General features: G+C 46.8%; 1 protein-coding gene across 2 annotated transcripts in view; it reads left to right on the forward strand.

Moving 5' to 3' along the window:
- TSPEAR (thrombospondin type laminin G domain and EAR repeats) overlaps positions 1–25,610 on the forward strand; it is a 143,234-nt gene that overhangs the window by 11,861 nt on the left and 105,763 nt on the right. The gene's annotated exons all lie outside the window — the stretch shown is intronic.

Below are 25,610 nucleotides of genomic sequence, written 5' to 3' on the forward strand. Positions count from 1 at the left end.
AGCCAATATTGGGTAATGTAACCATATATACAAATAAATGGTCAAAAACACAATAGGTAAATCAAGCAGAAATCTTTATTCTAATCATAAAAAGCGTATCACAGAAAATATACTTAGTAAAACTGTAATCACAAACACAATCCTAAAATTAATGGGTATGAACCCAATTAAACTAAAATGCACAGAATGATAAAAAAAAAACAATTGCCCTAAAGTAATTAGGGCGGTATAAGCACACATACCAAGAGTGTATGCTCCGGGATCGTTGACCACCGGATCTTGATGATTTCCGGAAATCAATTCAACCAACACCTTTTTTCCAACGCGTTTTGACCTATAAAGCAGGTCTTTATAGGTTGAAACGAGTTGGATATTGCGTTGGACTGCATATGCTGTTCCCCTTTCCTTAGCAGAGCAGTGTGAAGCAAGGCACCTCCCAACTGTCCCTGTAGTCAGGATAAAGTCCTGACTGATGGCACAGTCACCATAAATCAGGACTTCCCCACCAGACTTAGGATATCCACCTGACTCAGGATTTTTGACAGACTGTCCTACCTGTTGCTTCAGCTCTTACTAGCTGCTGTTGCTTCTGGTGTCTCATGGGCCTCATACATCTGCTATGGATTGCCGCGATCCCGCGATGCTGCAACCCGGCATCGCAGAAATCCAACATGTTGGATTTTCCCGATTTGAAGATCGCTATCAAAAAATGATCGTGACTGTCTAATAGGGGACATTTTAACATGGAAAATTTCAGCGATTCTACGACGGATCGCTGAACATCAATGGCGGTCGGACGGGGTTTCCACCCAGCAGATCGGCATTTCCGATCGCATCGCAGGATCGCGGAAACCCCTCTCTGGTGTATGGGCACCTTTAGGCTCATACACAAATAGGTAATAAAATCAAAATCAAAACGAAGACTGCACATAATAATCCAATCACATAGAAATATAACAACGCTAAAATGAGAACAGTGAACCTCATACAGGTTTACAGAGTAGCACTATGGCCCTCATTCAGAGCCGCTCGTTAGCGGCAGTACGCTCGTTCCGAGCGATGTTTGCACATCTGCGCATGCGTACGGTTTTTAGTACGCATGCGCGAACCAGTCAGTGCGGCCAAAAATCGTTTGTACGCTATATAGCGAGTGCCTGCTATTTTGAGTGACAGAATGAGGCGTATGTGGGTGGTAACAGGGGAAGGTGCTTGAAAATGGGGAGTGGAGATCCGAACGCAGGCGTGCTTAAAGGTCAAAACGGGCGTATTATGGGTGTGCATAATTAATACAGCAGCGTCATTGACCACGTCACTGGGTTATTTTATAGCCAGAACTGCTCGCAAATTTGTGGTAGCAAACACCAACCACAAGAATAGCGAGCAGTTCATACGCTGTTCGATGTACTCGATTAATCTAATAAATAGCGGACATGACGTAGGATGCGAGCGGCCAGGGGGCGTTTTTAACAAATAAACGAGCGTATGTTTTGCTCGCTCGTTCAGACTTAGAGGCGTGAACAGACTACAATTTGCGAACGGATCATTTGAATAGCCACCCCTTGTTTTTGAACGAACGACCGCAAATAGCGAACGGCTCTGAATCAGGCCCTATGTCCCACACGGAGGCGAGTGACACAGTGGGGTTCAGGATCAAAAAGAACCAATCACTGCTGTGGTGAGTACTGAACAACACCTGTTAGAGAGTGGCGTCCCACAACTCTAAATAGGGTAATGTGTCCCTGACGAAGGCCGCAAGGCTGATACGCGTAGGAGCACAGTGATTGTTCCACTCACATTCAGCACATAGTTGCAGTGAAACGAGAGGTGGAATTCTCCCTATAAAGCTGGCAACTGAAAGACCAACCCGCGGCAACTACCGGCATCTGAGGCGCGATCACGTGATCGAAGACAAGAGAACCCGGAAGTCACCAGGAAAGGAGAATCCCGGCAGAGACAGTAGTGTGCAGTCGGCACGCACTGTGAAGATGGATAGAGACGTGGTTTGGGACGCCCGCATCGGACACAGGTAAGACTCCGTAGGAGAGAGGGTATGCAATCGGGAAGCCGACTGCCTAAATACCAGCAGCCAGCTTCCCGACTGTCATATCCCGGCAAGAGTGAAATGCCGGGCGTCTAGATGTAGATGCCCGCATTTCCCCGACGCTGGGAGACCAGCGCCCGGCATCCCGATCGTAGTGATGCCGGGCGCCGTGAGCGGACAGCCACGGGGGGGAGGGATAGGTTTAGGGCTCCCGGGGGGGACTTAGGGTTAGGCACCCCAACGGGAGGGTTAGGTTTAGGCTAGGGGGAGGGAGGGTTAGGGTTAGGCACCCCCGGGGGGAACTTATGGTTAGGCACCCCCCCGGGGGACTTAGGTTTAGGCAGCGGGGAAGGGGGTTGTTAGGGTTAGGCACTTGGGGGGGAAGTTAGGGTTAGGCACCCCTAAGGAGGGTTAGGTTAGTAGATACTCACCTTTCCAAGATCGGGATTTCCAGCGCTGTCGGGCTTCTGTTGCTTCGAACTCTGCTCATGTCGGGCTGCCGCTGACGGGAATCGAAACGCCGGACATGCGGCCGGCGGTATTTCATACCCATTCCGGAGAGAGTACCTGGCGATTGGCCCGGCAAGTCTTTTCGCCAGAGACGTCCCCTCCAAGACTGCAGCGGCAGTTTCGGCGCTTAAGGTCAGTGTCATCGCTCCCTCAACAAAGGGCTGTACACTGATACCTACATACCCCGACTGCCAGAAGCAAGTCCAGAGTTTGACACCGGCCATGCAAGGAAATCCCACCCGTTTTACAACACCGATGCCGGCCAGCTGAAATAGGACTACCCCTACAGAGACGCTGCGGTTACGTGCACGACCACAAAACTTAATACCTTACACACATTACCCTATTTAGAGTTGTGGGACGCCACTCTCTAACAGGTGTTGTTCAGTACTCACCACAGCAGTGATTGGTTCTTTTTGATCCTGAACCCCACTGTGTCACTCGCCTCCGTGCGGGACATAGTGCTACTCTGTGAACCTGTAGGAGGTTCACTATTCTCATTTTAGCGTTGTTACATTTCTATGTTATTGGATTATTTATGTACAGTCTTCGTTTTGGTTTGGAGTTTTGATTTTATTACCTATTTGTGTCTGCGCTTTACCTTCAACATTTAAACAGTAAAAACATTTTCCAGTATCACCATTGCATAACGAGTTTTGTTATACACTCATTACAAGTTTCTTTTGGCGCTTTTTGCAATATTTTGTTTTCTCTCATACTGTGCCTGGAGTACTACGGGGTACCTCCATTTGCAATTTTCTGCTGCCTTGGGTATACCCCAACGAGTGAGCACCAGGTTATCTATTTCTTTAGACCTTATCAGTTGCTTATTGTCTACAACCTTTAATGTTGGAATCTTATTTGAAAAAAAGATATACTTTAAAAAAATATATTGGGTTGCAAATTTAAAAAATAAAATGCCATCAAACCCCTCCAAAAAAACGCTTCAAAATCAATGGTGTTTAATTGGACATTCTGTGTCACAGGTTCTCAAAAACAGTCACAGGTTTACTAAACAGTGCATGTTTTCCAGGTCACCTCACAGAATCACAAGTGACATAATTATCTCCACCAGTGGAACTTTTAAAATGTGTCAGTTAGTAATGAGTACACCCGTGCTCCAGCTATGTGACCTGGGAAACGTGAGCTGTGTGGGGTCCTGAGGACTGAGGGCCTGATTCAGAGCTGCTCGTAAGCGGCCGCTCGTTCGCTCTGAGCGATGTTCGCACAACTGTGCATGGGTCGTTCGTAATGCGCATGCGCAAACCAGTCATTGTGGTTGGAAATCGTGCGCTCGCAAAACAGCGAGGGGCTGCTAATTTGATTGACAGAATGTACCGTGTGTGGGTGGTAACAGAGGAAGGTGCTTGAAAACGGGGGAGTGGAGATCCAAACGCAGGCGTGCCTAACAGTGAAAAGGGCGTTTAATGGGAGTGCATAATTAGTAAAGGAGCGTCATCGACCACGTCACTTGGTTGTCTTTTAACCTGAACTGCTCGCAGTGAAGCACTGCGAGCAGTTCAGATGCCTTTCGATGTACCCGATTAATCAAATAAATACCGGAGATGACGTGTGTTGCGAACGGCAAAGGGGCGTTATTACAAAATTGGGAGCGCATTTTTTTGTTTGCTCGCTCAGACATAGAGGCGTCAACAAACTCAATGAGCGAGCACTCAATTTAAATAGCCGTCCCCTTTTCTGGAACGACCGTCCGCAAATAGCGTCCGGGTCTGAATCAGGCCCTGAGTTTGAGAGCCACTGATATAAGTTGGCATATTTAGTGGACATTGGCCCTGATGCCATGAGGTACGCTGTGGCACAACCGTTGCATATTTCTGAGTATCTCTATGACTACTCAGGATGGCCGGAAAAGGCGCTGGAGCCATTTTCACTGTGCATGGGATCGCAGACGCAGGCTGACACACCACGAAAACGGTTGCGACAAGCCTGTGTTCTTTGCCGCCACTTCCGTTACCTCCCTGACTGTAATCCCGCTGCAAGAGACCGGGAATGTACCTTGACGCATACTCAGTGCGACTTAAGACACATGCGCAGTTTACCGATAATCGCTCGACTGTGTAGTTATCTGAATTGCGTATATGTCTGAATCATGCCCTAGGTTAGCCATAGACCATCATACTGGATGCCAGTCAGATAGGGGCAGGGGAGGCATCTGCAGTCTGATGCAATTGGTATTCAGCAAAAATGCAAACAAATAGAGATTTACAAGCAGCTGGGTTAGTTTGTCTAAAAGCATGGTTAGGAGGTAAAGCTCAGGCAGCATGTTAGTGTCAACAGTGAAATCAAATGTGACTTAATAATTATAGTGCCGACAATAAAAATACCAATAAATCCATTGTCACCAGCAGTATCTAGGAGTGTTGCCTATAAACTCACTGACGTGCATCTCCAGAAGGGGAGCCAGCCTCCGCGAGGCTCACTGCACTTTCAGATGCAGCAAGCCGTGCTGCATTTGATTGAATAGGACTGTGTAAGTGCTGAGTAATCAATCCTGATCGAGCATATGTGGTGTGTCTCATCTGGCCCTGTCTGAGTACAACCAGAAACCCCCCTCTAGGTGCGCCAGTGACATACTAGCTCGGGACTGAATCAGTGTCAGTCTGCGCATGCGTCAGATACTGCATATGCAGCTTTAAACAACTACAGGCAATTCAGAGTCGTAGGTAGGGCAGCCGCATCTCCATTTGGCAACAGGTGGGCTTTTAAGAGGCGGGCACACAGAGATATGCCTGAAATCAGATGGATCTCTTGCACCAAGAATGGGGCTGTTACAGTGCGCACTGATGGTGATGCCATCTGCTTTCACAAGGGGATAGAACCGGCGCGGCCACCGCATTGATGTCGATGACTCTGAATACGGGTGGAGAGCCTCATGTATTTCCAAGCACACAATGTGACTGCAGATGTTTCGAAATGCGTGCAAATCAGCCCCATTGTATACGTACATATCAACTTGAATTAACTTGGGCTTGATAAATAGATGAAAAAGGCTTGTTTTATATCAGTTCATTAATTAGGGTGAAGTGATCACTAGAAAATAATTAGTGCTAAGTTGGGAAGTGAAGAAATATCACATGAATGGAGTGAGCCGGGATGCAACCTTAGTGCCTACCCTCCAACATGACCCGTTCCATTCGGTACAAAACACTCTGCTCCTGGACTTCCCACCTAATGTATGATTGCAGACACCTGTGTTGAACTAGGTAATTGATGAGACAGGTGTTTCAGCACAGGTGTCTGCAATCATAAATTAAGAGAGAAGTCCAGGAACAGAGCATTTTGTACCTAATGGAACGGGTCATGTTGGAGGATCTGCTTAGTGTAGAAGCTTTTGAATGTTTGCAACTTTATTGCCCTTATTCTGGAGCAACAAATTTGCTTGCGCACAATGATTTTGCCTGGGTGGATGGCAGGTGAACAATAGGTGACGGATCTGTATGGTCATCATGGGTATTAACATGACTGTGTTTGCAAACCTGTAATTTAAAATAGCAAAAGGAGAATTAACTCTCTTCATTAGGGGCTTTGTTTTGTAAAGCATTGTAGAGCTTTTTTCAAAAGGCAGCTGGCATGATTTTATGTCCTGTTCAAAAGACATGTTAAGTGTTTCGTTTTGTTTTTTAAACGAGAGTCTGCGTTCACCTCGAGGCGCATACAAGCGCTCATCTGTGCACACAGGAAACAAACGTAATTAAAAGCTTACGTCTCGTAGAGCAGACACTTGAATGACACACAGTCCACTTGTCTCTCCCAGGTTACTTCATCCAAATATGAGAGTTATACGAGCAGTCAAAGAAGAGGCATTTAGTGATGTTGGTTTAGCGGAGCGCAGAAATGATGGAAATGGATAAATGCATGTGTAGAGCCCCGATGCATGGGGGTCACAATCAGTGGCGGCACAGGGGTCAGGGACATCCAATGCGGCAAGGAAACCCACTGCGCGTACCGAAAATGGGGAGTGGTCTTGCTGTGAGGGAAGGTTTCTGTCCTCGGCATCCAGAATCTGGGCGCTGCACTGTAATTTTAGTGTCAAGCGCCCGACTACCTGTCACTGAGTAGGAGCTGTCATTTTTTGGTGTCATCCCCTCGGAGGGTGACACCCGGTTTGGTCCGCACCCCCCTACTGATGTCACTGGTCACAATGAGCGTACACTTATGTACTTGCATTGTGACAAACGCGGGACACGCTAAGGGGGGGGGGGCAATTCAATTACGTGCAACTCACTATATTATTTTACCTAATAAATCCAATCCACTCTGATCCAGAGATGTACGCAATGCTGATTTTTACGCAGATCGTGCAATTGTTTTCTATGGCGCACGTGTGTAAGATGCACTGCGCACGCGCAGTGATTGTTTTCGCCATTACGCCCACACAGAGGATCCATTCACATAGTGAGTAACAGGTAGATAGCGTTTGAGGAAATGAAAAGGGCAAACGCAGGCGTTTCTGACCGTTTAAATGACGTTTTCCTGGGCGTACGCAAATTAGCCATTGCGATCTCCTTCGCAGCATGTCGGCCCCTCTGTGTCATGAGAGATGCAGTGTTTGCGGCTGGTCAGAGTTGCCGCATATGCTGCATGGCTGCCTGATCTGCATCAATGTTACCTGTATTTGCCTGGTTGTACTGTATGTCGTCAGACGGATATGAGAAGGCAGCAGTGGGCGTCCCTATGCTCGGCTGTGCTGGGGAATGCATTAGCATATTTTAGCAACTGCAATCCGTCACCGAGGTAAAGCATCTGCCGTGGAAACATATAATTAATGGCTGCAATTCATTTATTTATTAACAGTTTCTTATAGAGCGCAGCAAATTCCGTTGAGCTTTATAATTTGACTCAACATTAAAATTTTACAGGGTTGTAAAAGACAGACAGACCTAAAAGACAGACAGACAGACCTAAAAGACAGACAGACAGACAGACCTAAAAGACAGACAGACAGACAGACCTAAAAGACAGACAGACAGACCTAAAAGACAGACAGACAGACCTAAAAGACAGACAGACAGACAGACCTAAAAGACAGACAGACAGACCTAAAAGACAGACCGACCGACCTAAAAGACAGACCGACAGACCTAAAAGACAGACCGACAGACCTAAAAGACAGACCGACAGACCTAAAAGACAGACCGACCGACCTAAAAGACAGACCGACCGACCTAAAAGACAGACCGACCGACCTAAAAGACAGACCGACCGACCTAAAAGACAGACCGACCGACCTAAAAGACAGACCGACCGACCTAAAAGACCGACCGACCGACCGACCTAAAAGACCGACCGACCGACCGACCGACCTAAAAGACCGACCGACCGACCGACCTAAAAGACCGACCGACCGACCGACCTAAAAGACCGACCGACCGACCTAAAAGACCGACCGACCGACCTAAAAGACCGACCGACCGACCGACCTAAAAGACCGACCGACCGACCGACCTAAAAGACCGACCGACCGACCGACCGACCTAAAAGACCGACCGACCGACCGACCGACCTAAAAGACCGACCGACCGACCGACCTAAAAGACCGACCGACCGACCGACCTAAAAGACCGACCGACCGACCTAAAAGACAGACATAAAAGTAAGAGGGCACTGCTCGCAAGCTTACAATCTATAGGGAAATAGGTGTTGATACACAAGGATAGGTGCTACATATTGCAAATTGGTCAGCCCGATTGCAGATGTTCTTGGTGGGCTGTATAATCCAATCACACTGGAAAGTTGGCCTAGGGTTAGGAGGATGTTAAATTGAAGAAAGAAGATGTGATAGGTGTTTACTATAAGAAGAGAGGTAGATAGGGAGCTATAAAAGGTTAGGTGGGCTATCCTGGAATCTGATAAGCTTGTCTGAGGAGGTGAGTTTTCAGAGAACGCTTGAATGTTTGGAAACTAGTGGAAAGTCTTATTGTGCGTGGGAGGGCATTCCTCCAAGTCTCTCTGAAAGTGAAAAGAGGCAGGGTGCCCACCTTGCTGAATGACAGACATGGCCCTGGTAACAAATCCTTGTACAAAAGTATACGCCAAATACGGATTTGTACTTTACAGTTCGCCCAGGGACACAAATAAGAAAATATACTTAATTATTGACTAACAGTTATTTATTCTGCAGCACTTTACAGAGACTACGGCAATCATTTACATCAGTCCCTGCCCCAGTGGAGCTTGCACTCTAATCTCCCTACCACATGCAAGCACACGTATATACACTAAGGATAAATGCCTTCTGACAAAAATTAGCTCATCAGTGCGTTTTTCCGGGGTGTGGGAGAAAACTGGAGCAGCTGGAGGTAACCCCAACACAAGCATGGGGAGAACATACCAAATCCATTTTATCAGGATTAAACTCACGACCACAAGGATGTCAAGAAGTAATGCTAACCGCTACGCCAGTCGTGCTGCCCTCTCTAAATGTAGGTCCTGGAAATTATAAATCCTGTTTTACAGGCACTGAACTATAGATCCATGTACAAATTATATTCGATGAGTCCTAGGTATATGTCTAAGCCCGGGAAAATCCCTCACTTGAATACTGAATTGTATTTATATTTAAAATAGATTTTGGTAAAAGGGCAAATCCTGGCACACGGCAGGCAGAGAGAGAGCCATTAGAATTTATTTAGGCATGGTGAATGAAAATTATTGGCCTGATTCAGAGAAGGACGATGTAGCACAGCAGCTGTGTCCTTGTACAAAGGGGCTGCGCAGTAATAAGCAAATGCTGCAGGGGGCGTCCTGTGCAAATAGACATTGCCTGCCGGCTTCTGTGATCCGCTCGGACGCAGCATTGAACCACTCTGTGTGACCATCAGTCGTCTGTGTAACCCTCTGGTTACTCAGGATGGGCAGTGTTTTCACACTGCCAGTGCTACGAACTCTGGGCCTAATTCAGACCCACTCGCAAGCGGGTCGATGTTGGCCAAGTGCGCATGCAAGCAGGTCGATATTGGCCAAGCCGTCGCTATGGGTCTCTCTACAAAGGGGGCGTGCTGCCAATGGTGAGTGACTGGGGGCGTGGCTGCCCAGATGGAGGCGTTCCCATGGGAACGCCTGCCGTCTGGGGCCGGCCCCACTGACATCACAAGTTGTGTCAGTGGGAGTGCTTTTGGCTCTGATAGAGCCGAAAACACTCCAGGGCTTGCGGCAACGAGACCCTACCACAAGGATCTTGTCGCAAGCCCGATGGTCTTGACCATCGCGACCATCTTTTTGGCCGCTCGCTATAGCTGTGGGTGGTCACCCACAGATATACGAGCGGCCAGGGGGCTGCTCTAAAAACTAAGAGGGACGGCCCTGATTCAGAGCGAGCGCACTGTCAGAGCGTCCGGCTCTGGATCAGGGCCTCTGCGTCATCACGCATACAAAATGGGAGGGGGAGGGGGGGGCACGCCCCTGTTTTGAAAAACGGTTCCCTTCACCAGGCTGCGGCTTAGGGGCACTGCAAGCGATCTCGCAGTACAGATCTTGCGAATGTGCTGTAAACATAAAAATGACTTACAAAAAAAAACAAACCCATCATATATGTACACAAACCACCTCTGAATAAGCCCCTTGGATCTGTTTCCATATAGTGTATGTATATACAGTATGAAGTATATGTAATATAAAATGTCACACTCAAAAGATTTTTTTTTTTTTGTAGACTAAAGTCTGCGATAATAATTCCCTGGCTTGTTCTATGAGAGAACCGTGTTATGATTGGTGCGGCAGGAAATGTACAAGCAATCTAAGCGCATTAGCTTTAAAGCTTTGCACCTGAACTGTATGACCTGCTGCCTTTATTAATATAGCCATTTACCTGCACGGGGGATATTCATTGTGATATCTCAGTGCTGGTAAATGCCACGCACTAAGCGGAAACGTGAATGTCTCAGCTGCTCTCCTAATCTTCCTGTATTTTATCAAATCTCTAAGCCATGTAATGTTTTAAAGCACAGAGCCCTATGCAATTCTTTCTCCTCTATTTATCTTTCTTCTAGGTAATATATGAATCCATTGATAGAAAACAGACACTTTCAGTGTCTTGTAAATGTATTTTTTTCAACCAAGCTCTACTGAATAATGACCACTTTCAGTCTTGCATAGTTTCTCTTAGCAGTAAGTGCATTTCTGCAACAACAGAGATTCAGAAGTTTGATAACATTTGAGTTTTCATGATATATTTGCCAACTAACTGGCGTCCCCACGGGAGAGGACAGCCAGGTGGCGTGTTGCAGGAAAGTGGGCGGTCCAATGAACGTGATGATGTCATTGTGGCTCCACCCTCTACACATTACCCCCCAACAGTTGGGTGGTGGAGAGAGGGATGATATAGAGGAGGAAAGGTGACGTGGTTTCTCAGTCCAGCGGCGTGACTTTGCAGTATGGTCACGTGCCTGCACGTCTCACCCCCGTTTTTCATCATGCTAGGGGCATGGCATGCCCAATGCTTGCCAAGCTAGTGGACTGCCCCCAGCCCCTTTCTTTTGTGTTTAGATTTCGTGCGCATGCAGTGTTGGAGATAGAGATTTCCCAACCATCTACTACTAAAAAGTAGGGGGAGGTGTGGGACAGTGCAGAATACTGATTGATATGTAGATTTGATGGGCATGCATGCTGTCACAACTCAGAGGACCTAGGCTTCAGTAATCTGTCTTCTTTGTCCCTGTCTACCATTACTGCTGCACTGGGACACTCTCTTCCCAAACACGTACGCTGGTCTGGTACTGGGAATCCACATTGTGGCTTGAAATGTGGTGTTCAGTGTGACTGTGCAATTGGGTGGGCAATAAGTCCGGCATTGGTGCGTGCTATGTGCCTTAGGGATTGGTTATCCATTGTAACTTAGCAATGGGTTTTGCAATGTGGATGGGTAATGGGGGTGTGCCATGTGGTGGGCCATAGGCTACACGATTTACTCGGGCAATGTGAATGTGGCTGGAAGTGGGGCTGAATCATGTGGCTGCAATGGGGCCGCTGACTGAATAATCCTCAGATCAGATCAGACGAGGGACTCATTTAAAAAATCATTCCTTCTACAGCAAACTAATTTAAAGGACAATTCAACTCAACCTAAAAGGAATGATGGAAGACGGTTTCATTTACCTTTGGTGTGGTGATCCAATAATTGTCCAGTATTGCAAACATGAGGCCCAGCTGGATCCCCAATCCACCAAGCTCCAATCCTCAGACAGCAGTCACTACTTCCTTGATACTCTAGTCCATGTCAAACTTTCAGACTCCCGGTCACTTCTGAAGTAAAGTGGGAGGGGTCATATTGTGGCCCAGCCTCCCGCTGCACAGAGACACCAATCGCAGCATTTTGCAGCAGGGGTGGGGCATCGGTCTTTTGATGACATGATTTATGACCCCACTCTCTCTGCAGTTGACCTGTGATCACCCATAGGGGCGTAAGACAAAGTTGGCAACTATGGGTGATCATGGTCCTTGTGCTTTCCCATATGAGTGGGTAGAATAGCGTATAAATAGGGACATGACTTAAATACAATATATATACTGAACAAAGTGCCTGACTCAAAGATGGGGCATATCACACAGCCGTCGCATCTTTATACGCAGCGGCTGTGCGATTCCTGGATATGCTAATGCCGCTGGAGGTGTCTTATGTAAATAGACGCTTCCAGCCGGCCTCTCTGATCCAGTGCGGTGTCTGATGACTCAACATCAGATCACTCTGCATGAATATCGGTCGCCTGAGTAACCCTCAGATTACTCAGGATGGCCGGGAAATTCACACTGCTGAAGCCAGTGAAACGGCGTCCAAGGACACAGCCACTGGCTTCAGCACGCCCAGAAATTGGGGTCTTCTCCTTACATTTTCTGGGACACTGCCGGTCATCGCCTCCAACTGCCAGCGGTAGTTGCTTCACTTTGACATGTGTTCTTATCTACTCCCAAGGTGATTAGGGGTCTGTCTTTGTGTTCAGACTCGTTTCCATACTCAATGAGAAAATTCCTTTTTGCAACCTTAAAGTTTAAAGTATACTACACATAGGGCTGTATTCAAGTGCGGCGAAAAGTCATGATCGTAATTTCGCCAGTTGAAGACTTTTCGCCCAATTCAATTGCAATGACTTTTCGCGTAAGCGGAAAGTCAATCCATTCAGATAGGCAAAAAAGATTCGCCTGTGAATTGGAGGCGGAAAAAAGTGCAGATTTGGGGTTTTGGGGTGCAAAGTTGAGGCAACCCCCGTGCATTGTTAGGACAGTCCCCCAAAGGTAAACTGTGTCAAAAAAAAGTAAATAATAAAAAAAAAAAACCCTTTAGAACACCCCAAAAAAGTACTTTCGTTTTAGGGGCGAAAAAGTGCAAATAAAAACTAGCGAAATAGACCCCAAGCATGCCCCAAGTGTTTTTTACTTTGCAGGTGTTTGCGTCAGGTGGTTTTTCCATGTTTTTTAAAACTTCACTTTAGCAACTTTTAAATATGCTAGCCCTCATTTCCAGGTACCCCAAATTTGCTGGGACTAATTATTTTGCAGAAAAAATATTGCTAAATACTATTCTTCACCCCTCATGCAAATATGCAAATTAGCACCGATTGAGATCATTTAAGTACCCCAAATACCTTCAGCAGGGCTATTCGGGGGTATCCATACTGATCCCCCATATCAGAGCATCTTTTGGGGGGTGTCAGGCTGATTTCGCCAAAACTGACAGCACTTTTCGCCTGTTTGAGTTTCGCCGGGTCCCGTTTTTTGCTTCCCTTGGAATTAAATAGGGAGAAAAGCGGCCGCGTACGCGATACTTTTCCAGACCCAAAACCATCGATGTAGATGGAAAGTGTACCAGGCGAAAAGTCCGGGACTTTTCGCCGGCAATTGAATATGCCTCATAGTCAAAAAGCAGAGATCCGCGTATGAGCATAGGGGCTATGCTGTAAGGGTTTGTAAACAGCCGTGTTGTATTAAAAAGTTGTGTTACCAAGAATGCTGTTTACCGAGCTATATAGATAGATAAATACAGTAATGTGCAAAAGTTTTAGGCAGATGTAGAAAAAATGCTGCAAAGTAAAAATGCTTGCAAATATAAAAGTGTTAATTGATAAAAATAAACAAAATGCAAAGTGAATGAACAGAAGAGAAATATAAATCAAATCAATATTTGGTGTGACCACCCTTTGACTTCAAAACCGGATCTATCCTTGTGTATATACAGTATATGTACTGTATATGTGCCGGATTGACAATGGGGCAGGTGGAGCTGCAGTTCCGTTCTGCCCATCAAAATAGGCCCACAGCATGGGGCCTATTGTTTTCCTACTACAGCACTAAGGGGCCCATTTATCAAAGTGTATTTCAGATAAAATCTGTTTTCGGGGGTTTACCTCAAATACTAAGTATCCCCCGTATGTATCAAGGAGGGACCGCAGCAGGTATCTCCGATACCTGCTGTGATCCCTCCATTGCCGCCGGCAGCCGCCTCCCCCATAGGTTTCTATGGGGGATGCGATGCTGCCAATTGTATCAATATCGGGAAAGCGATGCATTCCAGATATTGGCCCCCACAGCTAATGCCATCTGAAGGTGGCGTTAGCTGCTGTAGCCTATGGGCTACACCGTGCACTATTAGCCGGCGGAGGGATCCGCCGGAACCCTCCTTGGCTAAGGCGGATGTGCATGTGCTGTCCATGGGACTACGCATGCGCACCACCTCCAGTAGTGACTGCCCACTCTCCGTAGACATCGCAGGGACAGGCTCCTTTCGGAGCATCTGTCCGAAGAGATACATCTGGCAGAAGAGATCGCTTTTTGCAATGCCATCATGGGCGTTACTGGCATGCCCTGATCGCTATGCAAAAGCGATCCTTGATAAATGGGCCCCTAAATGTTTTCCTACTACAGCAGCCTAAAACAAGTGGCCACCCGAGGCCCCGCCCCCCTCGACCGCGGACTGTGAGTCCCCCCCTCCCTCCCTCACGGCCGCAGGGGATCAAACACTGTGATCTGCATCTGTTTCTATTACACTGACACACTATGGAGGTGCAGGGGAAGGCTTTTATAACCATGCTTCTGTGCCTCCTCCGTGCCACGTGATGTCACAACACATGACATCACATAGGTACCGCTCCTTTAACGATCCGCGCCGAAGCCCGAGACGCCGCCTGGTCCACTCCAAAGTTACCAGTCAATGGGGGCGATTCAATTCAACCCCCGATGTTGAATAGCCGTGGGAGGGAGCTCCCGCAGGTATTCAATACACCGCACTGTTTGGGCGCGCTAAGGATATTTTCTGGGGATGCGAGAAGAAATCCAACCAAAGTGCCGGGCGCGCAGCTGTTTTTCTGCATAGCGCGGCGCTATCAGCTGCGCGTCCGGCACTTTGGTCAGAGAATGCCGGTTACCGAGCTTTAACACCCTTGTTAAGGCGCGATAAGCGGCATTCTCCGACCACACAGCGCACTGAATTGAATAGCTCCGGGAGATCGCCCGGGTGAGTGATCCTCTAGAGAGGTGTCGGGCAGGCTCAGTTCTGCTGGCTCCTGCCGATCAGCACAGTGTTGCTGGCTAATCACATGAGTGTATGTGTATACATGCACTGAAAAGATTTTAATATTTTAATAAATAAATATAAATAAATATGCATGAGCTATACATATCTTCTAGGAAAAGTTGCATAATTTAAAATATCTTATAAACCTATTCTGTCACATGCAATGAAATATACATTAATCAGCCCTCAACCAGCCTGACCCCGCTTGTAATGCTCCATTCAGTCGGTATGTCACAGGCTACTCTCTGGCAACTTTCAGTGTTGGATACCGGCAAGGGCTCCTGAGTGCCACTGACTGCCGCATGCTAGCCTGACCTCGCGGTGGTAAGCACACCACAGCCACTGGCTCACACCAAATTTCCGTTGGTCCATGGTTGTCATGTGAGTGGAATTGCGTGTTTTGATGCTGACACTGCCGCTGCCTTCAGCCAGTTCCCTAGTCACCGGCGAGGAACGCCCATCGAAAATTGCATGGACCTCCATGCAATTTCAATCTTCTGTGAGATGGTCAAAGGTAGGCGGGTAACTATTCCTTACTAGCCACACCCAATGGTATAGACCACACACCCTGTGCAGACAACACTCGCACATCACTGGTCACACCCTCTAATCTTTGGTCACACCCCCACTGTGCTGGTCACACCTCCTGAGTGTGTGTGTGTGTAATATATATAAATATATATATATATATAATTGTGTGTGTGTGTGTATATATATATATATGTATATATATATATATATCTATATATATATCAATCCCACGGGCGCGGCACTCAGGGCTATATAGAAGCAAAGAAACTACAACACCGCAAGTTGTAACAACATTTCAATCACTTTATGATTTTACCTGGTGAAATCTAAACACAGAATGCATTTATGTATTATATACACCTTATACACACAGCCTGCAGGTTGTTTTATACAATATTTTCAATAATTTTGTGCATCAAGCAAAGTTTGTGTACATACATGAAATTCAATTATGTTTCATTTTATACAATGTTATACAATATTTTTAATAATGTTGTTCCTTAAACAAAGTTTGTGTATACATTGAACCATCAGAAAGCAAAGGTTTCACTATCTGTCATGATAAGAAAAAAAAAATCTGTATTTCGGAATAATATATATTTATTACACACACCATGTGGAACAGTACAGTCATGTGGATTGATTTTTTTTTAAAAAGATACAACCTGTACCAAAACGCTAAAAAAACACACACAGCAATTGAATTAGAACAGCTCAATGTTTATAAATACAATAAACTTATGTTAAAACAAAATTAGGTATAAAGTAAGCTGTACTTTAATGTAAGAACACCCCAGAATGATATTAACCTCTCTCAAATAAATTCATCATGACCGGCTTAACAATTTAAATAATATCATTAATACAACTGTACAAAATTAAAGTGTAACCTCCCTGCACTTCCAATTAAATAAAACAAAAAATGACAATTTAGACTTCACATCACTCAGCAGTTATGAAATTGTAGTGGAGCTTAGTTAACTTTTCTTGCATTTTCTTTGTTCCTAAAGTCACAGAAAACAGTTGCACAGATTTCTGGTCATTGTGGTAAAGTGCAGGTTTTTGGAAGTGGAGATGTTGCTCATAGCAACCACTCAGATTCTATTTTACATTTATCTAGCACTAGAAGATAATAGCTAGAATCTGACTGGTTGCTATGAGCAACATCTCCACTTCCAAAAACCTGCACTTTAGTAAATATACCCCACTGAGTGCCCGATTCAGTGATCGACGCCAATGCGATTTTCACGCAGATGGAGAGATTGTATGGCATCGCGCATGCACGTAGGCCGCACTGCACGTGCACAGTGATCGAACATCGATTAAGGACGCACAGGGGGATCCCATCACAAAGTGACTGACAGGTTGTCAGCGTTATAGGTGGCAACGAATAGTGTTCAGAAAAATGCAGGCGTGCCTGTCCGTTTAAACGCCGTTACATGTGCGTGCATAAATTAGCCACCGCGAGTGCATACGCAGCTCTGCGCGTCAGAAGAGCTCTCAAAGCTGCTGCAGGTCAGACCTGACGCAAGGGTAAGATGGCCACCGATATGCGTCGATGTTACCGACATTTACGCAGGTGAGCGACAACGTACACAGGTGAGAAGGCAGCAGTGGACGTCCCTATGCTCGGGTGATCTTTTGAACAGGTAGTATATATTCGCAGTTGCGTTCCGTGCGAAATCGCAACCGCAAACACATTAGCGTCCATCTCTGAATCAGGCCCTGGGTGCAGTCTCCTTGTTGGCGATTGCGTCAACCTGCGGCTCTAAGATATTAATGCTATTTTCTTCTGTGTAAGTGTCCATCTGCTATTACTATGTATGAATGTGGTGTGTCACCCTGTATTTGTCTCTTTTGCCCAGATATTTATTATAACTGCAAAAGTGCTTTCAGTTCTTAATTCACATCCTTCTCCGTGATTTTCATGTCCCCAGTAACTCCGTAATCCCTGGCACCAATGAGTACTTTATATTTGTGGCCCAGCCATCATGCAGGAACAACTGTTTGTAGGGTTTACAGGACTCCATCTTAATGGTTATACTGTTGATACGCTGCAGACCGTACCCCACTCCGCAATGTTACTGTATATTGGGCCTGATTCAGACCCGCTCGCGAGCGCTGAGCGCTCACAAGCGGGTCAATGGTAGCCCAGTGCGCATGCGCACGACTGAGCCGTCTCCGTTGTGCGCATGCGCGAGACCCGGATTTGAGCCGAAAGCACTCCAGGGCTTGCGGCAATGAGACCCTACCACAAGGGTCTCATCGCAAGCCTGATGGTCACGATGGTCTTGACCATCGCGACCATCTTCCTGGCCGCTCGCTATAGCTGTGGGTGGTCACCCACAGCTATGCGAGCGGCCAGGAGGCCGCTGTAAAAATCAAGAAGGACGGCCCTGATTCAGAGCGAGCGCTCTGTCAGAGCGTCCGGCTCTGAATCGGGGCCATTGTTTGCCGTTTCCTATTGCTTTGCTGGAAATGTGTAAGCTAATTGGGAGAGCGTCCCTGGAGGATAGACTCTACTATAACAGGATATATGCAGATATGTAAGTTAATTAATTAGTTTAATTGGTCATACAGTATGAAGTTTGGCGCTTTTTATATATAGAATAAAATATATTCGCTGTATATTTTATACTAGCTGGGATAGCCAGCGTTGCCCGGGTTGAAGACTGGAACGACTGGAACCTGAAGTACATCACATTGTCCTCGTCTATAACCTGGATAACTATGCACATTAGGAGTAAATGACAGCGCAGGCAGCGTATTCTCATACCATTTGGAATGGGGTACATCAGGAGCAGACTGACTTACAGAACAGAAATAAGTATAGCTTCCAAATTCACTTGAGTTTCAGAAATCACTGCCGAACAGTGGGGGTGATTCAGCTGCGGACGGATCTGCTAGCACAGCTGCTAACCAGCTAGCGGCTGCGATAGCTGTAATATGATAATGCAGCGGGAGGCATCACACCTCCTACTTGCATCCAAAGAAGCAGCATTGGATCATCTGCGATCCCTTCGGCCAGCCATGGGGTCACACACATGAACGAGTCTTTACATGATTGACATTCAGGGCCTGATTCAGACCCAGTAGCAAGCGCTGAGCGCTCGCAACCGGGTCGATGGTGGCCCACAGCGCATGTGCACGTCGGAGCCGGCTCCGTCGTGCGCATGTGCGAGACCCGGCTAGCGACGGGCAATCCGTCGCTCTGGGGCTCGCTCCAAAGGGGGCGAGCTGTCGATGTTGAGTGACAGTTCGCCCCCTTTGGTGGGCGGGCCGGGGGGGGCTGCCCAAACGGAGGCGTTCCCAAGGGAACGCTAGCCGTTTGGGGGCGGCCCCACTGAGTGATGTCAGTGGAGAGCTTCCGGCTCTGTTAGAGCCAAAAGCTCTCTGGGGCTTGCGATGAACAAGACCCTACCACAAGGGTCTCGTCGCAAGCCCGATGGTCTTGACCATCGCAACCATCATCATGGCCGCTCCAAAAAAAAAAAAAAAACTCCCTGATTCAGAGCGAGCGCTCTGTCTGAGCGACCGGCTCTGAATCAGGCCCTCAGTTTGCTTGACATTAGACATTGCCGACATTTAAACTATTTCTCCTATTGTCCTTCCTTTTCCTCCCAAATCCTGTTACTGAGGGTTATTTTGTTTTTTTGTGAAAAGTCAAATTCTGTCTTTTGTCTGTTGAAACTTTGATGGAGTGGTTTATCTATCATGGGTGCAGGGTGGGCAGTGCCCATGGGTGCAGGGTGGGCAGTGCCCATGGGTGTAGGGTGTCCAGTGCACATGGGTGCAGGGGGTCCTGCATTGCACACAACAGCTCTCACTTACACACACTCCCCCTGGGCTGGAGCACAGTTCAACATGGAGGATCACTGAGCAATGCCCACAAGCATCCTTTTCTTCAGCAACCTAAAGCAAGCAATCTAGGGACCTTAGCAGCTAAAAGACATGGTGATGATGGGGAGAAAGGAAGAAATTACTCCTCAGCTTATCTCCCCCCAACAAGTCTTATTCTAGCTCATAACGCCGTTGTCACGACCTGGCCCTTGAGGTTTCCAGTCAGAGGATTAGGAGTCGGGGTGACTAGTTGGGGTGCAGCAGTAAACAAGGAGAAAGTACATACGACTTCTTCATCGGCTAATACCGATGTTGATGAGACCTGACCAGAGGTGCAGAGTCTAACTCATTGGTGGTTTTCACCAGTGACCCCTCCAATTGGGATATGGGTTTTAGCTGCGCCCAAAGAGCAGGTCGCATCCCCCTGGTCAGGGACCCAGGAATTAGTAACTGACAGGGAGATAAGAAGACAGCTGAGTGGCTGGAGATTATCAATGGTGAATATCGGTAGTGACTGATGTTAGTAATAATGAAGTATGGACCTGATTCAGAGCCGGACGCAATTAGCGCTCGCTCGTCCAGAAAATAGGGGTGGCTATTCAAATGAACCGTTCGCTGTTTGCGGTCTGTTCACGCCTCTAGGTCTGAACGAGCGAACAAAACTTGCGGTCGTTTTTTGGGAAACTACGCCCCCTGGCCGCTCGCATCCTACGTCATGTCCGCTATTTATTAGATTAATCTAGTACATCGAACAGGGTATGAACTGCTCGCTATTCTTGTGGTTGGTTTTTGCTACCACAATTTTGCGAGCAGTTCTGACTAAATTATAACCCAGTGACGTGGTCAATGACGCTGCTGTTTTAAATATGCACACCCATAAAACGCCCGTTTTGACCTTTAAGCACGCCTGCGATCGGATCTCCACTCCCCGTTTTCAAGCACCTTCCCGTTACCACCCACATACGCCTCATCCTGTCACTCAAATTAGCAGGCATTCGCTATTTTGCGAGCACATGAATTTCGGCCGCACTGACTGGTTCGCTCATGCGTATAACGATCCGTACGCATGCGCAGTTGGGCAAACATCGCTCGGAGCGAACGAGCTGCCGCTTACGAGTGGCTCTGAATCAGGCCCTATATTGGTAGAGACCGATGTAGAATATCACTGGAGAAATATCGGTAGTGACCGATGTTGAATACCACTGGTAGTGACTGATTTTGAGTATCACTGAAGAATATTGATAGTGACCGATGTTGTAGAATATCGGTAGTGACTGAAGCTGAATGTCACTGGTAGTGACTATAGACGTGCGCAGGTGCTGGCACAGGGGGTGCACCTTCGGCACTTCCCCCTCTGCCTGGCCGTGGACTACCCATTCCCTCCTCCCTACGGGACATACACTTCTCACCTGGCCATCCAGGTGAGTAGTCTATGTCCCGTTGAGAGGTTTGGACGGGGTTGTCCATGACCTGGTGGAGGGGGAAGTGCACCCCCTGTGCCGGAACCTGCGCACGTCTATAGTCACTACCAGTGACATTCAGCATCGGTCACTACCGATATTCTACAACATCGGTCACTATCAATATTCTTGACTGATGTTGAATATCATTGAAGAATATTGGTAGTGACTGATGTTGAATATCACTGGTAGTGACTGATGTTGAATATCACTGGTAGTGACTGATGTTGAATATCACTGGTAGTGACTGATGTTGGATATCACTGGTAGTGACTGACGTCTGATATCACTGAAGAATATCGGTAGCGACTGATGTTGAATATCATTGTATTGTATTACCCTGCATTTGCAAGGTATCCCTTAACCCTAGTCCCAATGCAGCCGTCCCTATTGAAGGCATACCCCAGGATGCTCTAAGGCAGTTCAAGGAGGCGGGCACATGTGCAGTGCACGCTCAGAAACAAGAGAGAGGGAGTGAGCCATGGAATAGTGAGCCAGCAGCGGGTCACATGACATGGAAGCTTCGGGAAGCAGCAGCACGCCGCTGAGGTGCAGCAGTTAGGTCAGTTACATGGAGTCTGAGGTAACCGGCAGGAGAGACAGACCTGATCTGGGGTGGGGTAAGACAGGAGGGAGGAGAGAGCCCCCCATACGGTGCCAAAAGAGACAGAGAGACAAGGCTACAGAGAAACCCAGAGAGTCGGGCTGCAGTTAAGAGTCTGGGACTTGTAGTGCCACAGCCAGTTGCAGTGTCCCAGTGTATGCTGTGCCCACCTTCCGGAGGGGAAACTTGGTGAGAGACACCCGTTTATTACAACTATACACATAACTAGCAGCGCAGCGCTGCAACATACAGTTATACAGCAAGGGCCCCATCTGTGTGCAGAGACCCCCAACTGCAGCCCGGATTGCCACCATCCATAACCCTGAGAGAATGCCCATCATTTACAGAGTGTCCTCAGGGGTTAACAAAGGGGCGGATGGATCTACAGCTCTAGGCCTCCACATTATATAGGCCCATCATCATAGCAGCATGATGGTGACCAGTTGCCCAGCTGGCCGCACAGTCTGCCATAAATCATAAATATTAAAAAAGTTTTTCAATTTTTCTCACAAAATTATAAAATGTTATATTTTCATGCAATTAGGAAGACATTGGGGCTGATAGTGTATAGCAGGCCTGGCAAACCTGTGGCTCTCCAGCTGTTGTGAAACTACAAGTCCCACCATGCCTTGCAAGAGTTTTATCATTCCCTAATAGCAAAACTGTGGTAAGGTATGCTGGGACTTGTAGTTTCACAACAGCTGGAGAGCCATAGGTTGACCAGGCCTGGTGTAGAGGGTGCACACGCCCACGTGGCTATGGCCACACCCACACTGCGCTGGCCACACCTCCTCTGCTTCTCACAATAGGCCGTGTAAAATGGATTATTTTCAGCCCCAGGCCCATCCACAAAACATGGTCTGTTAGAGGCACTTAAGGACCGGAGGTGAGAACTGCTAGTCTAAGGAATGGGAGCTTACAACTACCTGGTCCACGGGTAAGTACCTGTGGCACTGAAGCTGCTGTGGAACTTTACATCCCAGCATGCCCTGCCACAATTTTGCTGATCATGGGAGTCCGCCGATGCAGGTGAGTGGGTTTTTTTAACCATTTTTTTTTTTTTATAAATGTGATCAGCTTGTAGTCTAGTTAGACCCAGGGACCGGCTCCCAGCTCTGTTTTGCCTGTTAGAGCTGAACAGGAGTCTGGGAGCCAGGGGAAAGCCCTAATAATGCCATCTGCAAATGGCGTTATTATCAAAGGGCTTCCCCCGGTATTTTTTTACAATGTGTTTTTAGCAGATCTCAGGCAGATCGTATTTCCCATTACAAGCATGGGAAATGCAATCTGCTTACTAAAAATATCCGAATTGAAGGGATTGGTGTAGTTTTTCACAAAAACTACTCCAATGCCCTTTAATACATTTTTGTGATACTAAAATAAGATTATTTTAGTAAAAATAATGTTAATAAATATGCCCCTTAGGCTCCTATTTTCTACAATTCTTATTTCAAAAGCGGTTGTAATGTATTTAGGAAATATCACAGGAACGTATGAAGATTCACATACACGGACAAAACTTGCTAGATAGCTCTGTCCCTGCAAATCCTCTTCAAACACTTACACTTCATACGCTTCTCACTGTAATACATGACATCATCTCCAAGCGCCGAGAAACCCGGAAGTCCCCATGCTGTAAGCGGGACCCAGGCCAGATGACCTGGGGTACCTCTTTACACTGCAGGGTTGCACGGGTTATTCCAGTGTTAAACCCTGCAAGTTACCTGGGTTGGATTGCCAGGGCACTCTACCCGGGAATCCAACGCTTGCCCCTTTTACACCAAGGAGCTACCAGGGTTATCCCTGCAATAACCCAGGGTTTAGCTGTGGTGTAAAAGGGGTATTACTCTATTCCCAAATCTGAATCAGGCTCTCTATCCTTCTGGTAATTCACCTGTCTCCTAATGCAGCTCATTTCTAAGGTACCTGTAGAGTCCCGTTATAATCTGAAACTGTGGCAATGTAATTGGTGAGGTATATTTGCTGGAAAGAGGCCATTTTCTGAAATTGTAAAAATACACATAAATACGACTTTATTCATGTTACTGCACCATGGTGTCGGTTTGTATAGGAGAGTCTGTAAGATGCTCGATTTATGAAATGCAACATTTTGCTGCTCTGGATGGATCAAAATACTCCCTTAATTATGGGCTTGTATTGCACCCACAAGGAAAATTGTTGGTGCCTACAGTCTCTATGTTGATATCTATAAACCTTCTATCGTCAGAGGGGTGCCTTGTATAACACCATGCAATAAAACACCTTCTTAATAAATTATATGAAATAAAGGCTGGGAGACATGAGATTTGGCAGAATAATTAGTTAGAAATTTATTAAAATGATCTAATGAGTATTAAATTGAATCTAAACTGATCGAAAGTATGGTGGCAAAGAACGGACGGTAACATTCAGGTTACTCTAGACATGTAGCACACAGACATGCATACCAAGCGGACACCGCCTAAGGTGCAGAGCAACCAGTAACTAAACAACTGTCAATCCCCGGCAGGGTATTCCAGCGAACTTAACAAATCAACGAGGGTGAGCGCACCCAAATATATGCACCCTAAGTGGCGACCTGCCATTCTTACCCGCCACAGAAAAAAGTTAACTACACATAGGGAGGGTGGCTAGACCGGAACAAAAGAGGCTTTGTCTCAGCCCACACAAACTAAGTCACAAGGTGTTACCCAAGCCAGCCCCCAGACTTGAGGTTTAACCCACTCCGTTCTCATTCAATCACTCTGTCTTCTGGACATACAGTAGGTGGGTCAGACATTGTTTGAATATTAATGCACTAATTCCACACATTTCCTTGTATGGGACAAATGTTAGCATTCCTTGTAGACGATGTAATGCAAAGGGTAACAAGACCACAAAAATCTCTCCATAAGATGACATCTAAAGAATACAATTTCTTAGTCTTAGAAGTCATAAATTAGCCCTTTTGTACATGTTTTTGATGCATCACTTACAGCTGTTTAAATCTCACAATCTACATGGCTTAAAGATCTAAGCAAGTGGTTTAAGTGATATGCCGGCAGCAAGGTGCAGATGATTATTTAATGATTTATTTAGTTAATTTGTTGGGGTTTTTTGTACAAGTGCTCCATGCTGATATACAGTCGTAAAGACGGCCTAAGATCATAACACAAGACTGTTCTCTACATGTTACAGCTTGGCTTTTAAGGGCACAAAATTTGCCGGCAGACAGGAACCAGTTAGCTTGGTGAATCTGATCATGTCCTTATAGACAGGGTTTCTCTTAATTCTCCTTATTTTAAAATATGCAGGAAATGACTTCTACACAGTCAACCCCAAATTTGTCTACTCAAAATTTGCAGTAAGTATAGTTCTTCTTCCAAAATAATGGCAAAACAGGTGAAGGGTTAATTGGGTCACTGCTTCCTACATAGAGAAACACAGCACACTGCTATTAAGTATACAGCCTGTGGTTCTGCTCTTAGCGCAAGGGCTAAATTCAGAGGTGGTGGTGATGTGTGTGTGATCATGATTGGGACCCCATTCCCTCAAGTTTCCTAGAAATGGGGATACACAAACACATAGGGCCCACCTGCAGCGCCTTGTGGCGGTGCAAATCCGTCTTGGTGTGACATCGACGCTTGCACTAGCCCTATGGCAGGTGCAGTTTCTCTGAGAATGGCGTACTGTGTGAGTGCGTCTGTAGATGCAGCCTCCGTCAGCGACACACCCACGTCCACCTAGACACCCCCGTTAGCTTCCAGGAACACCCACTATTATTCACACTCGCTGCATCCATGCATCTCTGTGTGCTAACAATCGGGACGCATGCGCTGTTCTGCCCTCACTGTAATCTCCCCTCCACAGCACTCCCCTCCACAGCACTCACCTCCTGATGGTTTGCGCGGCCGGTGCCAAATTCAAATGCCGCCTGAGACAAAGGGAGCGCTGCAGCAAGGGGAGGCATGGCGTGAAGGGAGGGGGAGGGGGAGGGGAGGTGAGAGCTACAGGGGAGAGGTGGTTGCTGCAGTGAGGGGAGATGAGGAGAGGTGAGTGCTGCAGTGAGGTGAGTGCTGCGGGAAGGGGAGGAGTTTTAAGATAAAAAATTAGAATGAAGAA

Source organism: Taudactylus pleione, unplaced genomic scaffold (assembly GCF_031769625.1).
Source record: "Taudactylus pleione unplaced genomic scaffold, aTauple2 ptg000147l, whole genome shotgun sequence".
Taxonomy (NCBI): Eukaryota; Metazoa; Chordata; class Amphibia; order Anura; family Myobatrachidae; genus Taudactylus; species Taudactylus pleione.